Genomic DNA, 21,313 nt, shown 5'->3' on the forward strand with positions numbered 1-21,313 from the left:
ACATAAAGAGAAAAAAGTTGATTTCTCAGTGAATAGAATGCTTTCACATAAATGCAGTTTCCATTTGAATTGTACTCAAAAGTCCTGACGGCAAACCTAATGGAAACACCTTAGGTGAACTTTCCACGTGATTATGAGCAGTTTGAAAGTTGTTTCGTGGCTGTACACATCAACACAAAAAAGTTGTTATCTCAGTGCATGTAATGCTTAGACAATACAAATAGTATACATTTGAATTTTACACCAAAGCACTTACTGCAAACCTAATGGAAATACCTTAGGTTAACTTCCCACATTATTCTGAGATGTCTGAAAGTTGTTTCATACCTGTGCACATAAAGACAAAAAAGTTGATTTCTCAGTGAATAGAATGCTTTCACATAAATGTCGTTTCCATATCAATTGTACTCAAAAGTCCTGACTGCAAACCTAATAGAAACAGCTTTGGTTAACTTTCGACATGACTATGAGTAGTTTGAAAGTTGTTTCATGGCTGTACACATCAACACAAAAAAGTTGTTATCTCAGTGCATGCAATGCTTAGACAATACAAATAGTATACATTTCAATTTTACACCAAAGCACTTACTGCAAACCTAATGTAAACACTTTAGGTTAACTTCCCACATGATTCTGAGATGTCTGAAAGTTGTTTCATACCTGTGCACATAAAGACAAAAAAGTTGATTTCTCAGTGAATAGAATGCTTTGACATAAATGTAGTTTCCATTTCAATTGTACTCAAAAGTCCTGACTGCAAACCTAATGCAAAACACCTTAGGTTAACTTTCCACGTGATTATGAGTAGCTTGAAAGTTGTTTCATGGCTGTACACATCTACACAAAAAAGTTGCTATCTCAGTGCATACAATGCTTAGACAATACAAATAGTATACATTTCAATTTTACACCAAAGCACTTACTGCAAACCTAATGGAAACACTTTAGGTTAACTTCCCACATGATTCTGAGATGTCTGAAAGTTGTTTCATACCTGTGCACATAAAGACAAAAAAGTTGATTTCACAGTGAATGGAATGCTTTGACATAAATGTAGTTTCCATTTCAATTGTACTCAAAAGTCCTGACTGCAAACCTAATGGAAACACCTTAGGTTAACTTTCCACATGATTATGAGTAGTTTGAAAGTTGTTTCATGGCTGTACACATCAACACAAAAATGTTGTTATCTCAGTGCATGCAATGCTTAGACAATACAAATAGTATACATTTCAATTTTACTCCAAAGCACTTACTGCAAACCTAATGTGAACACTTCAGGTTAACTTCCCACATGATTCTGAGATGTCTGAAAGTTGTTTCATACCTGTGCACATAAAGAGAAAAAAGTTGATTTCTCAGTGAATAGAATGCTTTCACATAAATGCAGTTTCCATTTGAATTGTACTCAAAAGTCCTGACGGCAAACCTAATGGAAACACCTTAGGTGAACTTTCCACGTGATTATGAGCAGTTTGAAAGTTGTTTCGTGGCTGTACACATCAACACAAAAAAGTTGTTATCTCAGTGCATGTAATGCTTAGACAATACAAATAGTATACATTTGAATTTTACACCAAAGCACTTACTGCAAACCTAATGGAAATACCTTAGGTTAACTTCCCACATTATTCTGAGATGTCTGAAAGTTGTTTCATACCTGTGCACATAAAGACAAAAAAGTTGATTTCTCAGTGAATAGAATGCTTTCACATAAATGTCGTTTCCATATCAATTGTACTCAAAAGTCCTGACTGCAAACCTAATAGAAACAGCTTTGGTTAACTTTCGACATGACTATGAGTAGTTTGAAAGTTGTTTCATGGCTGTACACATCAACACAAAAAAGTTGTTATCTCAGTGCATGCAATGCTTAGACAATACAAATAGTATACATTTCAATTTTACACCAAAGCACTTACTGCAAACCTAATGTAAACACTTTAGGTTAACTTCCCACATGATTCTGAGATGTCTGAAAGTTGTTTCATACCTGTGCACATAAAGACAAAAAAGTTGATTTCTCAGTGAATAGAATGCTTTGACATAAATGTAGTTTCCATTTCAATTGTACTCAAAAGTCCTGACTGCAAACCTAATGCAAAACACCTTAGGTTAACTTTCCACGTGATTATGAGTAGCTTGAAAGTTGTTTCATGGCTGTACACATCTACACAAAAAAGTTGCTATCTCAGTGCATACAATGCTTAGACAATACAAATAGTATACATTTCAATTTTACACCAAAGCACTTACTGCAAACCTAATGGAAACACTTTAGGTTAACTTCCCACATGATTCTGAGATGTCTGAAAGTTGTTTCATGCCTGTGCACATAAAGACAAAAAAGTTGATTTCTCAGTGAATAGAATGCTTTGACATAAATGTAGTTTCCATTTCAAGTGCACTCAAAAGTCCTGACTGCAAACCTAATGGAAACACCTTAGGTTAACTTTCCACATGATTATTAGTAGTTTGAAAGTTGTTTCATGGCTGTACACTTCAACACAAAAAAGTTGTTATCTCAGTGCATGCAATGCTTAGACAATACAAATAGTATACATTTCAATTTTACACCAAAGCACTTCCTGCAAACCTAATGGAAACAACTTAGATTAACTTCCCACATGATTTTGAGATGTCTGAAAGTTGTTTCATACCTGTGCACATAAAGACAAAAAAGTTGATTTCTCAGTGAATGGAATGCTTTGACATAAATGTAGTTTCCATTTCAATTGTACTCAAAAGTCCTGACAGCAAACCTAATGGAAACAGCTTTGGTTAACTTTCCACATGATGATGAGTAGTTTGAAAGTTGTTTCATGGCTGTACACATCAACACAAAAAAGTTGTTATCTCAGTGCATGCAATGCTTAGACAATACAAATAGTATACATTTCAATTTTACATCAAAGCACTTACGGCAAACCTAATCGAAGCACTTTAGGTTAACTTCCCACAGGATTCTGAGATGTATGAAAGTTGTTTCATACCTGTGCACATAAAGACAAAAAAGTTGATTTCTCAGTGAATAGAATGCTTTGACATAAATGTAGTTTCCATTTCAATTGTACTCAAAAGTCCTGACGGCAAACCTAATGGAAACACCTTAGGTGAACTTTCCACGTGATTATGAGCAGTTTGAAAGTTGTTTCGTGGCTGTACACATCAACACAAAAAAGTTGTTATCTCAGTGCATGTAATGCTTAGACAATACAAATAGTATACATTTCAATTTTACACCAAAGCACTTACTGCAAACCTAATTAAACACCTTAGGTTAGCTTCCCACATTATTCACGATGTCTGAAAGTTGTTTCATACTTGTGCACATAAAGGCAAAAAAGTTGATTTCTCAGTGAATAGAATGCTTTGACATAAATGTAGTTTCCATTTCAATTGTACTCAAAAGTCCTGACTGCAAACCTAATAGAAACAGCTTTGGTTAACTTTCGACATGACTATGAGTAGTTTGAAAGTTGTTTCATGGCTGTACACATCAACACAAAAAAGTTGTTATCTCAGTGCATGCAATGCTTAGACAATACAAATAGTATACATTTCAATTTCACACCAAAGCACTTACTGCAAACCTAATGGAAACACTTTAGGTTAACTTCCCACATGATTCTGAGATGTCTGAAAGTTGTTTCATGCCTGTGCACATAAAGACAAAAAAGTTGATTTCTCAGTGAATAGAATGCTTTGACATAAATGTAGTTTCCTTTTCAATTGTACTCAAAAGTCCTGACTGCAAACCTAATGGAAACACCTTAGGTGAACTTTCCACGTGATTATGAGCAGTTTGAAAGTTGTTTCGTGGCTGTACACATCAACACAAAAAAGTTGTTATCTCAGTGCATGTAATGCTTAGACAATACAAATAGTATACATTTGAATTTTACACCAAAGCACTTACTGCAAACCTAATGGAAATACCTTAGGTTAACTTCCCACATTATTCTGAGATGTCTGAAAGTTGTTTCATACCTGTGCACATAAAGACAAAAAAGTTGATTTCTCAGTGAATAGAATGCTTTCACATAAATGTCGTTTCCATATCAATTGTACTCAAAAGTCCTGACTGCAAACCTAATAGAAACAGCTTTGGTTAACTTTCGACATGACTATGAGTAGTTTGAAAGTTGTTTCATGGCTGTACACATCAACACAAAAAAGTTGTTATCTCAGTGCATGCAATGCTTAGACAATACAAATAGTATACATTTCAATTTTACACCAAAGCACTTACTGCAAACCTAATGTAAACACTTTAGGTTAACTTCCCACATGATTCTGAGATGTCTGAAAGTTGTTTCATGCCTGTGCACATAAAGACAAAAAAGTTGATTTCTCAGTGAACAGAATGCTTTGACATAAATGTAGTTTCCATTTCAAGTGCACTCAAAAGTCCTGACTGCAAACCTAATGGAAACACCTTAGGTTAACTTTCCACATGATTATGAGTAGTTTGAAAGTTGTTTCATGGCTGTACACTTCAACACAAAAAAGTTGTTATCTCAGTGCATGCAATGCTTAGACAATACAAATAGTATACATTTCAATTTTACACCAAAGCACTTCCTGCAAACCTAATGGAAACAACTTAGATTAACTTCCCACATGATTTTGAGATGTCTGAAAGTTGTTTCATACCTGTGCACATAAAGACAAAAAAGTTGATTTCTCAGTGAATGGAATGCTTTGACATAAATGTAGTTTCCATTTCAATTGTACTCAAAAGTCCTGACAGCAAACCTAATGGAAACAGCTTTGGTTAACTTTCCACATGATGATGAGTAGTTTGAAAGTTGTTTCATGGCTGTACACATCAACACAAAAAAGTTGTTATCTCAGTGCATGCAATGCTTAGACAATACAAATAGTATACATTTCAATTTTACATCAAAGCACTTACGGCAAACCTAATCGAAGCACTTTAGGTTAACTTCCCACAGGATTCTGAGATGTATGAAAGTTGTTTCATACCTGTGCACATAAAGACAAAAAAGTTGATTTCTAAGTGAATAGAATGCTTTGACATAAATGTAGTTTCCATTTCAATTGTACTCAAAAGTCCTGACGGCAAACCTAATGGAAACACCTTAGGTGAACTTTCCACGTGATTATGAGCAGTTTGAAAGTTGTTTCGTGGCTGTACACATCAACACAAAAAAGTTGTTATCTCAGTGCATGTAATGCTTAGACAATACAAATAGTATACATTTCAATTTTACACCAAAGCACTTACTGCAAACCTAATTAAACACCTTAGGTTAGCTTCCCACATTATTCACGATGTCTGAAAGTTGTTTCATACTTGTGCACATAAAGGCAAAAAAGTTGATTTCTCAGTGAATAGAATGCTTTGACATAAATGTAGTTTCCATTTCAATTGTACTCAAAAGTCCTGACTGCAAACCTAGTAGAAACAGCTTTGGTTAACTTTCGACATGACTATGAGTAGTTTGAAAGTTGTTTCATGGCTGTACACATCAACACAAAAAAGTTGTTATCTCAGTGCATGCAATGCTTAGACAATAGAAATAGTATACATTTCAATTTCACACCAAAGCACTTACTGCAAACCTAATGGAAACACTTTAGGTTAACTTCCCACATGATTCTGAGATGTCTGAAAGTTGTTTCATGCCTGTGCACATAAAGACAAAAAAGTTGATTTCTCAGTGAATAGAATGCTTTGACATAAATGTAGTTTCCATTTCAATTGCACTCAAAAGTCCTGTCTGCAAACCTAATGGAAACACCTTAGGTTAACTTTCCACATGATTATTAGTAGTTTGAAAGTTGTTTCATGGCTGTACACTTCAACACAAAAAAGTTGTTATCTCAGTGCATGCAATGCTTAGACAATACAAATAGTATACATTTTAATTTTACACCAAAGCACTTCCTGCAAACCTAATGGAAACAACTTAGATTAACTTCCCACATGATTCTGAGATGTCTGAAAGTTGTTTCATACCTGTGCACATAAAGACAAAAAAGTTGATTTCACAGTGAATGGAATGCTTTGACATAAATGTAGTTTCCATTTCATTTGTACTCAAAAGTCCTGACTGCAAACCTAATGGAAACAGCTTAGGTTAACTTTCCACATGATTATGAGTAGTTTGAAAGTTGTTTCATGGCTGTACACATCAACACAAAAAAGTTGTTATCTCAGTGCATGCAATGCTTAGACAATACAAATAGTATACATTTCAATTTTACATCAAAGCACTTACGGCAAACCTAATCGAAACACTTTAGGTTAACTTCCCACAGGATTCTGAGATGTATGAAAGTTGTTTCATACCTGTGCACATAAAGACAAAAAAGTTGATTTCTAAGTGAATAGAATGCTTTGACATAAATGTAGTTTCAATTTGAATTGTACTCAAAAGTCCTGACTGCAAACCTAATGGAAACACCTTAGGTCAACTTTCCACATGATTATTAGTAGTTTGAAAGTTGTTTCATGGCTGTACACTTCAACACAAAAAAGTTGTTATCTCAGTGCATGCAATGCTTAGACAATACAAATAGTATACATTTCAATTTTACACCAAAGCACTTACTGCAAACCTAATGGAAACAACTTAGATTAACTTCCCACATGATTCTGAGATGTCTGAAAGTTGTTTCATACCTGTGCACATAAAGACAAAAAAGTTGATTTCTCAGTGAATAGAATGCTTTGACATAACTGTAGTTTCCATTTCGATTGTACTCAAAAGTCCTGACTGCAAACCTAATAGAAACAGCTTTGGTTAACTTTCGACATGACTATGAGTAGTTTGAAAGTTGTTTCATGGCTGTACACATCAACACAAAAAAGTTGTTATCTCAGTGCATGCAATGCTTAGACAATACAAATAGTATACATTTCAATTTTACATCAAAGCACTTACGGCAAACCTAATCGAAACACTTTAGGTTAACTTCCCACAGGATTCTGAGATGTATGAAAGTTGTTTCATACCTGTGCACATAAAGACAAAAAAGTTGATTTCTAAGTGAATAGAATGCTTTGACATAAATGTAGTTTCCATTTCAATTGTACTCAAAAATCCTGACGGCAAACCTAATGGAAACACCTTAGGTGAACTTTCCACGTGATTATGAGCAGTTTGAAAGTTGTTTCGTGGCTGTACACATCAACACAAAAAAGTTGTTATCTCAGTGCATGTAATGCTTAGACAATACAAATAGTATACATTTCAATTTTACACAAAAAGCACTTACTGCAAACCTAATGGAACCACCTTAGGTTAACTTCCCACATTATTCTGAGATGTCTGAAAGTTGTTTCATACTTGTGCACATAAAGGCAAAAAAGTTGATTTCTCAGTGAATAGAATGCTTTGACATAAATGTAGTTTCCATTTCAATTGCACTCAAAAGTCCTGACTACAAACCTAATGGAAACAGCTTCGGTTAACTTTCCACATGATTATTAGTAGTTTGAAAGTTGTTTCATGGCTGTACACTTCAACACAAAAAAGTTGTTATCTCAGTGCATGCAATGCTTAGACAATACAAATAGTATACATTTCAATTTTACACCAAAGTACTTCCTGCAAACCTAATGGAAACAACTTAGATTAACTTCCCACATGATTCTGAGATGTCTGAAAGTTGTTTCATACCTGTGCACATAAAGACAAAAAAGTTGATTTCACAGTGAATGGAATGCTTTGACATAAATGTAGTTTCCATTTCAATTGTACTCAAAAGTCCTGACTGCAAACTTAATGGAAACAGCTTAGGTTAACTTTCCACATGATTATGAGTAGTTTGAAAGTTGTTTCATGGCTGTACACATCAACACAAAAAAGTTGTTATCTCAGTGCATGCAATGCTTAGACAATACAAATAGTATACATTTCAATTTTACATCAAAGCACTTACGGCAAACCTAATCGAAACACTTTAGGTTAACTTCCCACAGGATTCTGAGATGTCTGAAAGTTGTTTCATACTTGTGCACATAAAGGCAAAAAAGTTGATTTCTCAGTGAATAGAATGCTTTGACATAAATGTAGTTTCCATTTCAATTGTACTCAAAAGTCCTGACTGCAAACCTAATAGAAACAGCTTTGGTTAACTTTCGACATGACTATAAGTAGTTTGAAAGTTGTTTCATGGCTGTACACTTCAACACAAAAAAGTTGTTATCTCAGTGCATGCAATGCTTAGACAATACAAATAGTATACATTTCAATTTTACACCAAAGCACTTCCTGCAAACCTAATGGAAACAACTTAGATTAACTTCCCACATGATTTTGAGATGTCTGAAAGTTGTTACATACCTGTGCACATAAAGACAAAAAAGTTGATTTCTCAGTGAATGGAATGCTTTGACATAAATGTAGTTTCCATTTCAATTGTACTCAAAAGTCCTGACAGCAAACCTAATGGAAACAGCTTTGGTTAACTTTCCACATGATGATGAGTAGTTTGAAAGTTGTTTCATGGCTGTACACATCAACACAAAAAAGTTGTTATCTCAGTGCATGCAATGCTTAGACAATACAAATAGTATACATTTCAATTTTACATCAAAGCACTTACGGCAAACCTAATCGAAGCACTTTAGGTTAACTTCCCACAGGATTCTGAGATGTATGAAAGTTGTTTCATACCTGTGCACATAAAGACAAAAAAGTTGATTTCTAAGTGAATAGAATGCTTTGACATAAATGTAGTTTCCATTTCAATTGTACTCAAAAGTCCTGACGGCAAACCTAATGGAAACACCTTAGGTGAACTTTCCACGTGATTATGAGCAGTTTGAAAGTTGTTTCGTGGCTGTACACATCAACACAAAAAAGTTGTTATCTCAGTGCATGTAATGCTTAGACAATACAAATAGTATACATTTTAATTTTACACCAAAGCACTTCCTGCAAACCTAATGGAAACAACTTAGATTAACTTCCCACATGATTCTGAGATGTCTGAAAGTTGTTTCATACCTGTGCACATAAAGACAAAAAAGTTGATTTCACAGTGAATGGAATGCTTTGACATAAATGTAGTTTCCATTTCATTTGTACTCAAAAGTCCTGACTGCAAACCTAATGGAAACAGCTTAGGTTAACTTTCCACATGATTATGAGTAGTTTGAAAGTTGTTTCATGGCTGTACACATCAACACAAAAAAGTTGTTATCTCAGTGCATGCAATGCTTAGACAATACAAATAGTATACATTTCAATTTTACATCAAAGCACTTACGGCAAACCTAATCGAAACACTTTAGGTTAACTTCCCACAGGATTCTGAGATGTATGAAAGTTGTTTCATACCTGTGCACATAAAGACAAAAAAGTTGATTTCTAAGTGAATAGAATGCTTTGACATAAATGTAGTTTCAATTTGAATTGTACTCAAAAGTCCTGACTGCAAACCTAATGGAAACACCTTAGGTCAACTTTCCACATGATTATTAGTAGTTTGAAAGTTGTTTCATGGCTGTACACTTCAACACAAAAAAGTTGTTATCTCAGTGCATGCAATGCTTAGACAATACAAATAGTATACATTTCAATTTTACACCAAAGCACTTACTGCAAACCTAATGGAAACAACTTAGATTAACTTCCCACATGATTCTGAGATGTCTGAAAGTTGTTTCATACCTGTGCACATAAAGACAAAAAAGTTGATTTCTCAGTGAATAGAATGCTTTGACATAACTGTAGTTTCCATTTCGATTGTACTCAAAAGTCCTGACTGCAAACCTAATAGAAACAGCTTTGGTTAACTTTCGACATGACTATGAGTAGTTTGAAAGTTGTTTCATGGCTGTACACATCAACACAAAAAAGTTGTCATCTCAGTGCATGCAATGCTTAGACAATACAAATAGTATACATTTCAATTTTACATCAAAGCACTTACGGCAAACCTAATCGAAACACTTTAGGTTAACTTCCCACAGGATTCTGAGATGTATGAAAGTTGTTTCATACCTGTGCACATAAAGACAAAAAAGTTGATTTCTAAGTGAATAGAATGCTTTGACATAAATGTAGTTTCCATTTCAATTGTACTCAAAAATCCTGACGGCAAACCTAATGGAAACACCTTAGGTGAACTTTCCACGTGATTATGAGCAGTTTGAAAGTTGTTTCGTGGCTGTACACATCAACACAAAAAAGTTGTTATCTCAGTGCATGTAATGCTTAGACAATACAAATAGTATACATTTCAATTTTACACAAAAAGCACTTACTGCAAACCTAATGGAAACACCTTAGGTTAACTTCCCACATTATTCTGAGATGTCTGAAAGTTGTTTCATACTTGTGCACATAAAGGCAAAAAAGTTGATTTCTCAGTGAATAGAATGCTTTGACATAAATGTAGTTTCCATTTCAATTGCACTCAAAAGTCCTGACTACAAACCTAATGGAAACAGCTTCGGTTAACTTTCCACATGATTATTAGTAGTTTGAAAGTTGTTTCATGGCTGTACACTTCAACACAAAAAAGTTGTTATCTCAGTGCATGCAATGCTTAGACAATACAAATAGTATACATTTCAATTTTACACCAAAGTACTTCCTGCAAACCTAATGGAAACAACTTAGATTAACTTCCCACATGATTCTGAGATGTCTGAAAGTTGTTTCATACCTGTGCACATAAAGACAAAAAAGTTGATTTCACAGTGAATGGAATGCTTTGACATAAATGTAGTTTCCATTTCAATTGTACTCAAAAGTCCTGACTGCAAACTTAATGGAAACAGCTTAGGTTAACTTTCCACATGATTATGAGTAGTTTGAAAGTTGTTTCATGGCTGTACACATCAACACAAAAAAGTTGTTATCTCAGTGCATGCAATGCTTAGACAATTCAAATAGTATACATTTCAATTTTACATCAAAGCACTTACGGCAAACCTAATCGAAACACTTTAGGTTAACTTCCCACAGGATTCTGAGATGTCTGAAAGTTGTTTCATACTTGTGCACATAAAGGCAAAAAAGTTGATTTCTCAGTGAATAGAATGCTTTGACATAAATGTAGTTTCCATTTCAATTGTACTCAAAAGTCCTGACTGCAAACCTAATAGAAACAGCTTTGGTTAACTTTCGACATGACTATAAGTAGTTTGAAAGTTGTTTCATGGCTGTACACTTCAACACAAAAAAGTTGTTATCTCAGTGCATGCAATGCTTAGACAATACAAATAGTATACATTTCAATTTTACACCAAAGCACTTCCTGCAAACCTAATGGAAACAACTTAGATTAACTTCCCACATGATTTTGAGATGTCTGAAAGTTGTTTCATACCTGTGCACATAAAGACAAAAAAGTTGATTTCTCAGTGAATGGAATGCTTTGACATAAATGTAGTTTCCATTTCAATTGTACTCAAAAGTCCTGACAGCAAACCTAATGGAAACAGCTTTGGTTAACTTTCCACATGATGATGAGTAGTTTGAAAGTTGTTTCATGGCTGTACACATCAACACAAAAAAGTTGTTATCTCAGTGCATGCAATGCTTAGACAATACAAATAGTATACATTTCAATTTTACATCAAAGCACTTACGGCAAACCTAATCGAAGCACTTTAGGTTAACTTCCCACAGGATTCTGAGATGTATGAAAGTTGTTTCATACCTGTGCACATAAAGACAAAAAAGTTGATTTCTAAGTGAATAGAATGCTTTGACATAAATGTAGTTTCCATTTCAATTGTACTCAAAAGTCCTGACGGCAAACCTAATGGAAACACCTTAGGTGAACTTTCCACGTGATTATGAGCAGTTTGAAAGTTGTTTCGTGGCTGTACACATCAACACAAAAAAGTTGTTATCTCAGTGCATGTAATGCTTAGACAATACAAATAGTATACATTTCAATTTTACACCAAAGCACTTACTGCAAACCTAATTAAACACCTTAGGCTAGCTTCCCACATTATTCACGATGTCTGAAAGTTGTTTCATACTTGTGCACATAAAGGCAAAAAAGTTGATTTCTCAGTGAATAGAATGCTTTGACATAAATGTAGTTTCCATTTCAATTGTACTCAAAAGTCCTGACTGCAAACCTAATAGAAACAGCTTTGGTTAACTTTCGACATGACTATGAGTAGTTTGAAAGTTGTTTCATGGCTGTACACATCAACACAAAAAAGTTGTTATCTCAGTGCATGCAATGCTTAGACAATAGAAATAGTATACATTTCAATTTCACACCAAAGCACTTACTGCAAACCTAATGGAAACACTTTAGGTTAACTTCCCACATGATTCTGAGATGTCTGAAAGTTGTTTTATGCCTGTGCACATAAAGACAAAAAAGTTGATTTCTCAGTGAATAGAATGCTTTGACATAAATGTAGTTTCCATTTCAATTGCACTCAAAAGTCCTGACTGCAAACCTAATGGAAACACCTTAGGTTAACTTTCCACATGATTATTAGTAGTTTGAAAGTTGTTTCATGGCTGTACACTTCAACACAAAAAAGTTGTTATCTCAGTGCATGCAATGCTTAGACAATACAAATAGTATACATTTTAATTTTACACCAAAGCACTTCCTGCAAACCTAATGGAAACAACTTAGATTAACTTCCCACATGATTCTGAGATGTCTGAAAGTTGTTTCATACCTGTGCACATAAAGACAAAAAAGTTGATTTCACAGTGAATGGAATGCTTTGACATAAATGTAGTTTCCATTTCATTTGTACTCAAAAGTCCTGACTGCAAACCTAATGGAAACAGCTTAGGTTAACTTTCCACATGATTATGAGTAGTTTGAAAGTTGTTTCATGGCTGTACACATCAACACAAAAAAGTTGTTATCTCAGTGCATGCAATGCTTAGACAATACAAATAGTATACATTTCAATTTTACATCAAAGCACTTACGGCAAACCTAATCGAAACACTTTAGGTTAACTTCCCACAGGATTCTGAGATGTATGAAAGTTGTTTCATACCTGTGCACATAAAGACAAAAAAGTTGATTTCTAAGTGAATAGAATGCTTTGACATAAATGTAGTTTCAATTTGAATTGTACTCAAAAGTCCTGACTGCAAACCTAATGGAAACACCTTAGGTCAACTTTCCACATGATTATTAGTAGTTTGAAAGTTGTTTCATGGATGTACACTTCAACACAAAAAAGTTGTTATCTCAGTGCATGCAATGCTTAGACAATACAAATAGTATACATTTCAATTTTACACCAAAGCACTTACTGCAAACCTAATGGAAACAACTTAGATTAACTTCCCACATTATTCTGAGATGTCTGAAAGTTGTTTCATACCTGTGCACATAAAGACAAAAAAGTTGATTTCTCAGTGAATAGAATGCTTTGACATAACTGTAGTTTCCATTTCGATTGTACTCAAAAGTCCTGACTGCAAACCTAATAGAAACAGCTTTGGTTAACTTTCGACATGACTATGAGTAGTTTGAAAGTTGTTTCATGGCTGTACACATCAACACAAAAAAGTTGTTATCTCAGTGCATGCAATGCTTAGACAATACAAATAGTATACATTTCAATTTTACATCATAGCACTTACGGCAAACCTAATCGAAACACTTTAGGTTAACTTCCCACAGGATTCTGAGATGTATGAAAGTTGTTTCATACCTGTGCACATAAAGACAAAAAAGTTGATTTCACAGTGAATGGAATGCTTTGACATAAATGTAGTTTCCATTTCAATTGTACTCAAAAGTCCTGACTGCAAACTTAATGGAAACAGCTTAGGTTAACTTTCCACATGATTATGAGTAGTTTGAAAGTTGTTTCATGGCTGTACACATCAACACAAAAAAGTTGTTATCTCAGTGCATGCAATGCTTAGACAATACAAATAGTATACATTTCAATTTTACATCAAAGCACTTACGGCAAACCTAATCGAAACACTTTAGGTTAACTTCCCACAGGATTCTGAGATGTCTGAAAGTTGTTTCATACTTGTGCACATAAAGGCAAAAAAGTTGATTTCTCAGTGAATAGAATGCTTTGACATAAATGTAGTTTCCATTTCAATTGTACTCAAAAGTCCTGACTGCAAACCTAATAGAAACAGCTTTGGTTAACTTTCGACATGACTATAAGTAGTTTGAAAGTTGTTTCATGGCTGTACACATCCACACAAAAAAGTTGTTATCTCAGTGCATGCAATGCTTAGACAATACAAATAGTATACATTTCAATTTTACACCAAAGCACTTACTGCAAACCTAATGGAAACACTTTAGGTTAACTTCCCACATGATTCTGAGATGTCTGAAAGTTGTTTCATGCCTGTGCACATAAAGACAAAAAAGTTGATTTCTCAGTGAATGGAATGCTTTGACATAAATGTAGTTTCCATTTCAATTGTACTCAAAAGTCCTGACTGCAAACCTAATGGAAACAGCTTTGGGTAACTTTCCACATGATTATGAGTAGTTTGAAAGTTGTTTCATGGCTGTACACATCAACACAAAAAAGTTGTTATCTCAGTGCATGCAATGCTTAGACAATACAAATAGTATACATTTCAATTTTACATCAAAGCACTTACGGCAAACCTAATCGAAACACTTTAGGTTAACTTCCCACAGGATTCTGAGATGTATGAAAGTTGTTTCATACCTGTGCACATAAAGACAAAAAAGTTGATTTCTAAGTGAATAGAATGCTTTGACATAAATGTAGTTTCCATTTCAATTGTACTCAAAAATCCTGACGGCAAACCTAATGGAAACACCTTAGGTGAACTTTCCACGTGATTATGAGCAGTTTGAAAGTTGTTTCGTGGCTGTACACATCAACACAAAAAAGTTGTTATCTCAGTGCATGTAATGCTTAGACAATACAAATAGTATACATTTCAATTTTACACCAAAGCACTTACTGCAAACCTAATGGAAACACCTTAGGTTAACTTCCCACATTATTCTGAGATGCTGAAAGTTGTTTCATACTTGTGCACATAAAGGCAAAAAAGTTGATTTCTCAGTGAATAGAATGCTTTGACATAAATGTAGTTTCCATTTCAATTGCACTCAAAAGTCCTGACTGCAAACCTAATGGAAACAGCTTAGGTTAACTTTCCACATGATTATTAGTAGTTTGAAAGTTGTTTCATGGCTGTACACTTCAACACAAAAAAGTTGTTATCTCAGTGCATGCAATGCTTAGACAATACAAATAGTATACATTTCAATTTTACACCAAAGCACTTCCTGCAAACCTAATGGAAACAAATTAGATTAACTTCCCACATGATTTTGAGATGTCTGAAAGTTGTTTCATACCTGTGCACATAAAGACAAAAAAAGTTGATTTCTCAGTGAATGGAATGCTTTGACATAAATGTAGTTTCCATTTCAATTGTACTCAAAGGTCCTGACTGCAAACCTAATGGAAACAGCTTAGGTTAACTTTCCACGTGATTATGAGCAGTTTGAAAGTTGTTTCGTGGCTGTACACATCAACACAAAAAAGTTGTTATCTCAGTGCATGTAATGCTTAGACAATACAAATAGTATACATTTCAATTTTACACCAAAGCACTTACTGCAAACCTAATGGAAACACCTTAGGTTAACTTCCCACATGATTCTGAGATGTCTGAAAGTTGTTTCATACTTGTGCACATAAAGGCAAAAAAAGTTGATTTCTCAGTGAATAGAATGCTTTGACATAAATGTAGTTTCCATTTCAATTGCACTCAAAAGTCCTGACTACAAACCTAATGGAAACAGCTTAGGTTAACTTTCCACATGATTATTAGTAGTTTGAAAGTTGTTTCATGGCTGTACACTTCAACACAAAAAAGTTGTTATCTCAGTGCATGCAATGCTTAGACAATACAAATAGTATACATTTCAATTTTACACCAAAGCACTTCCTGCAAACCTAATGGAAACAACTTAGATTAACTTCCCACATGATTCTGAGATGTCTGAAAGTTGTTTCATACCTGTGCACATAAAGACAAAAAAGTTGATTTCACAGTGAATGGAATGCTTTGACATAAATGTAGTTTCCATTTCAATTGTACTCAAAAGTCCTGACTGCAAACTTAATGGAAACAGCTTAGGTTAACTTTCGACATGACTATGAGTAGTTTGAAAGTTGTTTCATGGCTGTACACATCAACACAAAAAAGTTGTTATCTCAGTGCATGCAATGCTTAGACAATACAAATAGTATACATTTCAATTTTACATCAAAGCACTTACGGCAAACCTAATCGAAACACTTTAGGTTAACTTCCCACAGGATTCTGAGATGTATGAAAGTTGTTTCATACCTGTGCACATAAAGACAAAAAAGTTGATTTCTAAGTGAATAGAATGCTTTGACATAAATGTAGTTTCCATTTCAATTGTACTCAAAAATCCTGACGGCAAACCTAATGGAAACACCTTAGGTGAACTTTCCACGTGATTATGAGCAGTTTGAAAGTTGTTTCGTGGCTGTACACATCAACACAAAAAAGTTGTTATCTCAGTGCATGTAATGCTTAGACAATACGAATAGTATACATTTCAATTTTACACCAAAGCACTTACTGCAAACCTAATGGAAACACCTTAGGTTAACTTCCCACATTATTCTGAGATGCTGAAAGTTGTTTCATACTTGTGCACATAAAGGCAAAAAAGTTGATTTCTCAGTGAATAGAATGCTTTGACATAAATGTAGTTTCCATTTCAATTGCACTCAAAAGTCCTGACTGCAAACCTAATGGAAACAGCTTAGGTTAACTTTCCACATGATTATTAGTAGTTTGAAAGTTGTTTCATGGCTGTACACTTCAACACAAAAAAGTTGTTATCTCAGTGCATGCAATGCTTAGACAATACAAATAGTATACATTTCAATTTTACACCAAAGCACTTCCTGCAAACCTAATGGAAACAAATTAGATTAACTTCCCACATGATTTTGAGATGTCTGAAAGTTGTTTCATACCTGTGCACATAAAGACAAAAAAAGTTGATTTCTCAGTGAATGGAATGCTTTGACATAAATGTAGTTTCCATTTCAATTGTACTCAAAGGTCCTGACTGCAAACCTAATGGAAACAGCTTAGGTTAACTTTCGACATGACTATGAGTAGTTTGAAAGTTGTTTCATGGCTGTACACATCAACACAAAAAAGTTGTTATCTCAGTGCATGCAATGCTTAGACAATACAAATAGTATACATTTCAATTTTACACCAAAGCACTTACTGCAAACCTAATGGAAACACTTTAGGTTAACTTCCCACATGATTCTGAGATGTCTGAAAGTTGTTTCATGCCTGTGCACATAAAGACAAAAAAGTTGATTTCTCAGTGAATAGAATGCTTTGCCATAAATGTAGTTTCCATTTCAATTGCACTAAAAAGTCCTGACTGCAAACCTAATGGAAACACCTTAGGTTAACTTTCCACATGATTATTAGTAGTTTGAATGTTGTTTCATGGCTGTACACTTCAACAGAAAAAAGTTGTTATCTCAGTGCATGCAATGCTTAGACAATACAAATAGTATACATTTCAATTTTACACCAAAGCACTTCCTGCAAACCTAATGGAAACAACTTAGATTAACTTCCCACATGATTTTGAGATGTCTGAAAGTTGTTTCATACCTGTGCACATAAAGACAAAAAAGTTGAATTCTAAGTGAATAGAATGCTTTGACATAAATGTAGTTTCCATTTCAATTGTACTCAAAAATCCTGACGGCAAACCTAATGGAAACACCTTAGGTGAACTTTCCACGTGATTATGAGCAGTTTGAAAGTTGTTTCGTGGCTGTACACATCAACACAAAAAAGTTGTTATCTCAGTGCATGTAATGCTTAGACAATACAAATAGTATACATTTCAATTTTACACCAAAGCACTTACTGCAAACCTAATGGAAACACCTTAGGTTAACTTCCCACATTATTCTGAGATGTCTGATAGTTGTTTCATACTTGTGCACATAAAGGCAAAAAAGTTGATTTCTCAGTGAATAGAATGCTTTGACATAAATGTAGTTTCCATTTCAATTGTACTCAAAAATCCTGACGGCAAACCTAATGGAAACACCTTAGGTGAACTTTCCACGTGATTATGAGCAGTTTGAAAGTTGTTTCGTGGCTGTACACATCAACACAAAAAAGTTGTTATCTCAGTGCATGTAATGCTTAGACAATACAAATAGTATACATTTCAATTTTACACAAAAAGCACTTACTGCAAACCTAATGGAAACACCTTAGGTTAACTTCCCACATTATTCTGAGATGTCTGAAAGTTGTTTCATACTTGTGCACATAAAGGCAAAAAAGTTGATTTCTCAGTGAATAGAATGCTTTGACATAAATGTAGTTTCCATTTCAATTGCACTCAAAAGTCCTGACTACAAACCTAATGGAAACAGCTTAGGTTAACTTTCCACATGATTATTAGTAGTTTGAAAGTTGTTTCATGGCTGTACACTTCAACACAAAAAAGTTGTTATCTCAGTGCATGCAATGCTTAGACAATACAAATAGTATACATTTCAATTTTACACCAAAGCACTTCCTGCAAACCTAATGGAAACAACTTAGATTAACTTCCCACATGATTCTGAGATGTCTGAAAGTTGTTTCATACCTGTGCACATAAAGACAAAAAAGTTGATTTCACAGTGAATGGAATGCTTTGACATAAATGTAGTTTCCATTTCAATTGTACTCAAAAGTCCTGACTGCAAACTTAATGGAAACAGCTTAGGTTAACTTTCCACATGATTATGAGTAGTTTGAAAGTTGTTTCATGGCTGTACACATCAACACAAAAAAGTTGTTATCTCAGTGCATGCAATGCTTAGACAATACAAATAGTATACATTTCAATTTTACATCAAAGCACTTACGGCAAACTTAATCGAAACACTTTAGGTTAACTTCCCACAGGATTCTGAGATGTATGAAAGTTGTTTCATACCTGTGCACATAAAGACAAAAAAGTTGATTTCTAAGTGAATAGAATGCTTTGACATAAATGTAGTTTCCATTTCAATTGTACTCAAAAATCCTGACGGCAAACCTAATGGAAACACCTTAGGTGAACTTTCCACGTGATTATGAGCAGTTTGAAAGTTGTTTCGTGGCTGTACACATCAACACAAAAAAGTTGTTATCTCAGTGCATGTAATGCTTAGACAATACAAATAGTATACATTTCAATTTTACACCAAAGCACTTACTGCAAACCTAATGGAAACACCTTAGGTTAACTTCCCACATTATTCTGAGATGCTGAAAGTTGTTTCATACTTGTGCACATAAAGGCAAAAAAGTTGATTTCTCAGTGAATAGAATGCTTTGACATAAATGTAGTTTCCATTTCAATTGCACTCAAAAGTCCTGACTGCAAACCTAATGGAAACAGCTTAGGTTAACTTTCCACATGATTATTAGTAGTTTGAAAGTTGTTTCATGGCTGTACACTTCAACACAAAAAAGTTGTTATCTCAGTGCATGCAATGCTTAGACAATACAAATAGTATACATTTCAATTTTACACCAAAGCACTTCCTGCAAACCTAATGGAAACAAATTAGATTAACTTCCCACATGATTTTGAGATGTCTGAAAGTTGTTTCATACCTGTGCACATAAAGACAAAAAAGTTGATTTCTCAGTGAATGGAATGCTTTGACATAAATGTAGTTTCCATTTCAATTGTACTCAAAGGTCCTGACTGCAAACCTAATGGAAACAGCTTAGGTTAACTTTCGACATGACTATGAGTAGTTTGAAAGTTGTTTCATGGCTGTACACATCAACACAAAAAAGTTGTTATCTCAGTGCATGCAATGCTTAGACAATACAAATAGTATACATTTCAATTTTACACCAAAGCACTTACTGCAAACCTAATGGAAACACTTTAGGTTAACTTCCCACATGATTCTGAGATGTCTGAAAGTTGTTTCATACCTGTGCACATAAAGACAAAAAAGTTGAATTCTAAGTGAATAGAATGCTTTGACATAAATGTAGTTTCCATTTCAATTGTACTCAAAAATCCTGACGGCAAACCTAATGGAAACACCTTAGGTGAACTTTCCACGTGATTATGAGCAGTTTGAAAGTTGTTTCGTGGCTGTACACATCAACACAAAAAAGTTGTTATCTCAGTGCATGTAATGCTTAGACAATACAAATAGTATACATTTCAATTTTACACCAAAGCACTTACTGCAAACCTAATGGAAACACCTTAGGTTAACTTCCCACATTATTCTGAGATGTCTGATAGTTGTTTCATACTTGTGCACATAAAGGCAAAAAAGTTGATTTCTCAGTGAATAGAATGCTTTGACATAAATGTAGTTTCCATTTCAATTGTCCTCAAAAGTCCTGACTGCAAACCTAATAGAAACAGCTTTGGTTAACTTTCGACATGACTATGAGTAGTTTGAAAGTTGTTTCATGGGTGTACACATCAACACAAAAAAGTTGTTATCTCAGTGCATGCAATGCTTAGACAATACAAATAGTATACATTTCAATTTTACATCAAAGCACTTACGGCAAACCTAATCGAAACACTTTAGGTTAACTTCCCACAGGATTCTGAGATGTATGAAAGTTGTTTCATACCTGTGCACATAAAGACAAAAAAGTTGATTTCTAAGTGAATAGAATGCTTTGACATAAATGTAGTTTCCATTTCAATTGTACTCAAAAATCCTGACGGCAAACCTAATGGAAACACCTTAGGTGAACTTTCCACGTGATTATGAGCAGTTTGAAAGTTGTTTCGTGGCTGTACACATCAACACAAAAAAGTTGTTATCTCAGTGCATGTAATGCTTAGACAATACAAATAGTATACATTTCAATTTTACACAAAAAGCACTTACTGCAAACCTAATGGAAACACCTTAGGTTAACTTCCCACATTATTCTGAGATGTCTGAAAGTTGTTTCATACTTGTGCACATAAAGGCAAAAAAGTTGATTTCTCAGTGAATAGAATGCTTTGACATAAATGTAGTTTCCATTTCAATTGCACTCAAAAGTCCTGACTACAAACCTAATGGAAACAGCTTAGGTTAACTTTCCACATGATTATTAGTAGTTTGAAAGTTGTTTCATGGCTGTACACTTCAACACAAAAAAGTTGTTATCTCAGTGCATGCAATGCTTAGACAATACAAATAGTATACATTTCAATTTTACACCAAAGCACTTCCTGCAAACCTAATGGAAACAACTTAGATTAACTTCCCACATGATTCTGAGATGTCTGAAAGTTGTTTCATACCTGTGCA

Source organism: Mobula birostris, chromosome 20, assembly GCF_030028105.1.
Source record: "Mobula birostris isolate sMobBir1 chromosome 20, sMobBir1.hap1, whole genome shotgun sequence".
Taxonomy (NCBI): Eukaryota; Metazoa; Chordata; class Chondrichthyes; order Myliobatiformes; family Myliobatidae; genus Mobula; species Mobula birostris.